This window comes from Arachis hypogaea, chromosome 19 (genome assembly GCF_003086295.3).
Source record: "Arachis hypogaea cultivar Tifrunner chromosome 19, arahy.Tifrunner.gnm2.J5K5, whole genome shotgun sequence".
Taxonomy (NCBI): domain Eukaryota; kingdom Viridiplantae; phylum Streptophyta; class Magnoliopsida; order Fabales; family Fabaceae; genus Arachis; species Arachis hypogaea.
In genome coordinates, this window is record NC_092054.1 from 107,001,205 (window position 1) to 107,008,362 (window position 7,158).

Consider the following 7,158-nt stretch of genomic DNA (forward strand, 5'->3'; position numbering starts at 1 on the left):
AGAACAATAAAATTAGATAAATAAAAATTAGGTTGCCTCCCAACAAGCACTTCTTTAATGTCAATAGCTTGACAGTGGGCTCTCATGGAGCCTCACAGATGTTCAGAGCATTGTTGAGACTTCCCAACACCAAACTTAGAGTTTGACTGTGGGGGCTCTGGTTGACTCTGTTTTGAGAGAAGCTTTTTATGCTTCCTCTCCATGTTTACAGAAGGATGACCTTGAGTTTTAAACACAAGGGAGTCCTCATTCAATTGAAGGACTAGTTCACCTCTGTTAACATCAATCACAGCTCTTGCTGTGGCTAGGAAGGGTCTTCTAAGGATGATGGATTCATCCTCATCCTTCCCAGTATCTAGGACTATGAAATCAGCAGGGATGTAAAGGCCTTCAACCTTTACTAACACGTCCTCTACTTGTCCATAAGCCTATTTTCTTGAATTGTCTGCCATCTCTAATGAGATTTTAGTAGCTTGCACCCCAAAGATTCCCAGTTTCTCTATTACAGAGAGGGGCATGAGGTTTATCCTTGAACCAAGGTCACACAGAGCCTTTTCAAAGATCATGGTGCCTATGGTACAAGGTATTAGGAACTTTCCAGGATCCTGTTTCTTCTGAGGTAATGTCAGTTGATCTAGATCACTCAGTTCATTGGTGAACAGGGGAGGTTCATCTTCCCAAGTCTCATTACCAAATAAATTGGCATTCAGCTTCATGATTGCACCAAGGTACTTGGAAACTTGATCTTCAGTAACATCCTCATTCTCTTCAGAAGAGGATACTCATCAGAGCTCATGAATGGCATAAGGAGGTTCAATGGAATCTCTATGGTCTCTAGATGAGCCTCAGATTCCTTTGGTTTTTCAGAGGGAAACTCCTTATTGATCACTGGATGTCCCAAGAGGTCTTCCTCACTGGGATCTACGTCCTCCCCTTCTTTCTTGGATTCGGCCATGATGGTTATATCAATGGCCTTGCACTCTCCTTTTGGATTTTCTTCTGTATTGCTTGGGAGAGTACTAGGAGGGATTTCAGTGATCCTTTTACTCAGCTGGCCCACTTGTGCTTCCAAATTTATAATGGAGGATCTTGTTTCATTCATGAAACTCACAGTGGCCTTAGATAGATCAGAGACTAAGTTTGCTAAATTAGAGGTATTTTGTTCAGAGTTCTCTGTCGGTTGCTGAGTGGATGATGGAAAAGGCTTGCTATTGCTAAACCTGTTTCTTCCACCATTATTAAAGCCTTGTTGAGGCTTTTGTTGATCCTTCCATGAGAAATTTGGATGATTTCTCCATGATGAGTTATAGGTGTTTCCATAAGGTTCACCTAAGTGATTTACCTCTGCTATTGCAGGGTTCTTAGGATCATAGGCCTCTTCTTCAGAAGGCGCCTCTTGAGTACTATTGGATGCAGCTTGCATTCCATTCAGACTCTGAGAAATCATATTGACTTGCTGAGTCAATATTTTGGTTTGAGCCAATATGGCATTCAGAGTATCAATTTCAAGAACTCCCTTCTTCTGAGGCATCCCATTACTCACAGGATTCCTCTCAGAAGTGTACATGAATTGGTTATTAGCAACCATGTCAATGAGTTCTTGAGCTTCTACAGGCGTTTTCTTTAGGTGAATGGATCCACCTGCAGAAGTATCCAATGACATCTTAGCCAATTCAGATAGACCATCATAGAATATATCCAGGATGGTCCATTCTGAAAGCATGTCAGAAGGACACTTTTTGGTCAGTTCTTTGTATCTCTCCCAAGCTTCATAGAGGGATTCACCTTCTTTCTGTCTGAAGGTTTGAACATCCACTCTAAGCTTGCTCAGCTTTTGAGGAGGAATGAACTTGGCTAAGAAAGCCTTGACCAGCTTATCCCAAGAGTTCAGGCTATCTTTGGGTTGAGAGTCCAACCATACTCTAGCTCTGTCTCTTACAGTAAAAGGGAAAAGCATGAGCCTGTAGACTTCAGGATCTACTCCATTAGTCTTAACAGTATCACATATCTGCAAGAATTCAGTTAAGAACTGAAAAGGATCTTCAGATGGAAGTTCATGAAACTTGCAGTTCTGCTGCATCAGAGAAACTAATTGAGGTTTAAGCTCAAAATTGTTTGCTCCAATGGCAGGAATGGAGATGCTTCTTCCATGTAAATTGGAATTAGGTGCAGTAAAGTCACCAAGCATCCTCCTTGCATTATTATTATTTTCGGCTGCCATCTCCTCTTCTTGTTCGAAAATTTCTGAAAGGTGCTTGCTGGATTGTTGTAACTTAGCTTCTCTTAGTTTCCTCTTCAGAGTCCTTTCAGGTTCTGGATCTGCTTCAACAAGAATATTCTTGTCCTTGCTCCTGCTCATATGAAAAAGAGGGACAGAAAAATAATAATAGGGATCCTTTTTACCACAGTATAGAGGTTCCCTTGTTGTGAGTAGAAGAAAAGAAGAGTAGAAGAGAAAAGAAAGGAGAATCCAAACAGAAGGGTGAGGAGAGCAAAGATTTTTCAAAAATAATTTTTGAAAAAGAGTTAGTGATTTTCGAAAATAGTTTTTGAAAAGAGTTAGTAATTTTCGAAAATTAAAATCAAAAATTAAAATAATTAGTTAATTAAAAAGAAATTTTGAAAAAGAGGGAAGATATTTTCGAAAATTAGAGAGAGAGAGTTAGTTAGGTAGTTTTGAAAAAGATAAGAAACAAACAAAAAGTTAGTTAGTTAGTTGAAACAAATTTGAAAATCAATTTTGAAAAGATAAGAAGATAAGAAGTTAGAGAAGATATTTTAAAATCAAATTTTTGAAAAGGATATGATTTTGAAAAAGATAAGATAAAAAGATATTTTGGAAAAGATATGATTGAAACTAGTTTTGAAAAAGATTTGATTTTTAAAATCGCAATTAATGACTTGATTCACAAGAAATCACAAGATATGATTCTAGAACTTAAAGTTTGAATCTTTCTTAACAAGTAAGTAACAAACTTGAAATTTTTGAATCAAAACATTAATTGATGATGTTATTTTCGAAAATTATGTGATAAAGATGAGAAAAAGATTTTTTAAAAATATTTTTAAAATTTTCGAAAATAACTAAGAAAAATGAAAAAGATTTGATTTTTGAAAAAGATAAGATTTTTAAATTGAAAATTTGATTTGACTCATAAAAACAACTAGATTTTAAAAATTTTTGAAAAAGTCAAATCTAATTTTCGAAATTTTAAGAGAGAAAAAGGGGAAGATATTTTTTTTATTTTTGAATTTTTAATGATGAGAGAGAAAAATTAAAACGTCATTTTCATGTTTTTCTCTTTTCTTTTTGGATCAAAACAAGGAATGCATGCAAGAACACTATGAATGTTAAGATGAACACCAAGAACACTTTGAAGATCATGATGAACATCAAGAACTTATTTTTGAAAAATTTTTAATGCAAAGAAAACATGCAAGATACCAAACTTAGAAATCTTTCATGTTTAGACTCTATGGATTCAAGAATGCATATGAAAAACACCATACAACACAAAACAATAAAACATCAAGATCAAACAAGAAGACTTACCAAGAACAACTTGAAGATCATGAAGAACACTATGAATGCATAATTTTTCGAAAAAATGCAAGATGAACATGCAATTGACACCAAACTTATAACATGACACATGACTCAAACAAGAAACACAAAATATTTTTGATTTTTATGATTTTCTAATTTTTTTGTATTTTTATTTTATATTTTTCGAAAATCAGTGTAAAAAAAAGAAAAATAAGGATTCCAAAATTTTTAATATGAATTCCAGGAATCTTGTATTCTTATTCTAAAGCTCCAATCTGAGGGTTAGGCATGGCTTAATAGCCAGCCAAGCTTTAGTATGTAACTCAGATATGACACGGCTGACATTCCAATTAACTTGCTTCCATGCTGATGGTTGGAAGCCTCAGTCCAAAAGAATTTAGACATGGCTTTACAGCCAGCCAGGCTTCACATGCTTCATGAAACACTAGAATTCATTCTTAAAAATTCTGAAGAACATAAATTAAATATTTTTGAAAAGAATTTTTTATTTTTTATTTTTTTCGAAAACATATGAGAAATTTTTGAAAATAAAACAAAAAGAAAATTACCTAATCTGAGCAACAAGATGAACCGTCAGTTGTCCAAACTCGAACAATCCCCGGCAACGGCGCCAAAAACTTGGTGCACGAAATTGTGATCTCAGGCAACGGCGCCAAAAACTCTGTACGCACATCTTAATAAATCGTTTTTCAATCACAACTTCGATACAACTAACCAGCAAGTGCACTGGGTCATCCAAGTAATAAACCTTACGTGAGTAAGGTTCGATCCCACGGAGATTGTTGGTATGAAGCAAGCTATGGTCACCTTGTAGATCTCAGTCAGGCGGATATAAAATAGTTATGGAGTTTTCGAAAATATATAATAAAATAAGGATAGAAATACTTATGTAAATCATTGGTGAGAATTTTAGATAAGCGCATAGAGATGCTTCGTTCCTCTGAACCTCTGCTTTCCTGCTGTCTTCATCCAATCAATCTTACTCCTTTCCATGGCTGGCTTTATGTAAGGACATCACCGTTGTCAATGGCTACTTTTTATCCTCTCTGGAAAATGGTCCGATGCACTGTCACTGCATGGCTAATCGTCTGGAGGCATCACCCTTGTCAATGGCTGCATCCCATCCTCTTGTGAAAATGGTCCAAATGCTCTGTCACAGCACGGCTAATCATCTGAGGTTCTCGATCATACTGGAATATGATTCACCCTCCTTTTGCGTCTGTCACTACGCCCAGCACTCGCGAGTTTGAAGTTTGTCACAGTCATTCAATCCCAGAGTCCTACTCGAAATACCACAGACAAGGTTTAGACTTTCTGGACTCTCATGAATGTCGCCATCAATCTAGCTTATACCACGAAGATTCTGATTAAGAGATCCAAGAGATACTCATTCAATCTAAGGTGGAACGGAAGTGGTTGTCAGGCACGCGTTCGTGGGGGAATGATGATGATTGTCACATTCATCACATTCAGGTTGAAGTGCGAATGAATATCTTGGAAGCGGAATAAGTTGAATTGAATAGAAAAACAGTAGTACTTTGCATTAATCTTTGAGGAACAGCAGAGCTCCACACCTTAATCTATGGAGTGTAGAAACTCTACCGTTGAAAATACATAAGTGAAAGGTCCAGGCATGGCCGAATGGCCAGCCCCCAAAACGTGATCACAGGATCAAAATACGATCCAGGATGTCTAATACAATAGTAAAAGATCCTATTTATAATAAATTAGCTACTAGGGTTTACAGAAGTAAGTAATTGATGCATAAATCCACTTCTGGGGACCACTTGGTGTGTGCTTGGGCTGAGCTTGAAGTTTACACGTGCAGAGGCTTCTTTTAGAGTTGAACGCCAAGTTGTAACGTGTTTTTGGCGTTCAACTCTGGTTTGTGACGTGTTTCTGGCGTTTAACTCCAGACTGCAACGTAGAACTGGCGTTCAATGCCCTTTTGCGTCCTCTAAACTTGGGAAAAGTATGGACTATTATATATTGCTGGAAAGCCCTGGATGTCTACTTTCCAATGCCGTTGAGAGCGCGCCATTTGGAGTTCTGTAGCTCCAGAAAACCCACTTTGAGTGCAGAAAGGTCAGAATCCAACAGCATCAGCAGTCCTTCTTCAACCTCTGAATCTGATTTTTGCTCAAGTCCCTCAATTTCAGCCAGAAAATACCTGAAATCACAGAAAAATACACAAATAATACAAATAAAAACTAATAAATTAACATAAAAACTAATAAAAACATCCCTAAAAGTAACTAGATCCTACTAAAAACATACTACAAATAATGCCAAAAAGCGTATAAATTATCCGCTCATCATCTTGTAATGTAGCCTGGATGAGGCTTCTATTGTTGCTCCCTGGTTTGGTGTTGGCTAGTTTTGAGAGTGCATCAGCTCGGGTATTTTGCTCATGGGGTATGTGGCGGATCTCATATTCCCCGAGTTGTCCGAGCTATTCCCTGGTTTTATCCAAATACTTTTTCATGGTGGGATCTTTGGCTTGGTAGCTCCCTGTTATTTGTGAGGTGACTACTTGTGAGTCACTGAAGATGATGAGTTTTTTAGCTCCCACCTCCTTAGCCAGCTTCAAACCAGCTAGTAGTGCTTCATATTCCGCCTGGTTGTTCGAGGCAGGGAACCCAAATTTGAGGGAAAGCTCAATTTGGGTTCCTTGGTTGCTTTCAATTATCACACCTGCGACACTTCCGGTCTTATTCGAGGAACCATCCACGTAAATATTCCATTCTATGGGGTTTTCGGGGTGTCTGTAAATTCTTCAATGAAGTCGGCTATGTATTGTGATTTAATGGCTGTCCGAGCTTCGTATTGAAGGTCGAATTTGGACAACTCGATTGCCCATTGTAGGATTCTGCCTGCTAGAACTGTTTTCTGCAATATCCCTTTTATGGGCTGGTTAGTCCGAACCTTAATGGTGTGAGCTTGGAAGTACGGGCGGAGACTTCGAGATGTTAATATGAGTGCATAGGCAAATTTTTCTATTTTTTGGTTGTTCAGTTCGGATCCCTGTAACGCTTTACTAATGAAGTATACAGGTTGTTGCCCTTTGTCGTCCTCTCGAACTAGTGCTGAGGCTACTGCCCGACTTCCTACTGATGACAAGTCATCTTAGCCTATTTTAACTAGTCTTTTTCTTTTGTTTTCATTAGAATTATGCACTTTCTTGAGCTACAAGCAAGCCAATTAGGTAGATTTTCATGTTTCCTTTGATTTAATCAACCATGTATGAATTCATGCTATTTCATGAGGTTTTATACTATAATTGTTACATATTATGAAAGAATGAATATCTCATGATTTTAAGCATAGCTTTGATGTGTTTGGTTGATTAATGATAGGTGAAGAAAGCTTGGAGAAAGGTTGAAGCAAGAAGGAATAGCTAGGAGTAAAGAGAAGACAATGGAATAAGTGAAATTGAACCAGGAAGCAAAAAGCTGGACCTAAAGTTAGCCTCAAACTTTTGCACAAACTTTTGGGTGAAAAGTTAGCCTCAACGTTAGCCCCTAACTTTTGGGCTAACGTTGGAACTTGAAAATCACTCCCTGGGTACCAAAAGTTTGCGCCAACGTTAG

At 37.5% G+C, this 7,158-nt stretch overlaps 1 non-coding gene across 1 annotated transcript; it reads left to right on the forward strand.

Annotated features, from left to right (window-relative positions):
• The first annotated feature begins 1,717 nt into the window (after positions 1-1,717).
• On the forward strand, positions 1,718-1,825 carry LOC112782136 (small nucleolar RNA R71). Its single transcript, XR_003192874.1, has one exon. It is a non-coding gene; the product is annotated as a small nucleolar RNA R71 (small nucleolar RNA).
• The last annotated feature ends 5,333 nt before the right edge of the window (positions 1,826-7,158 follow it).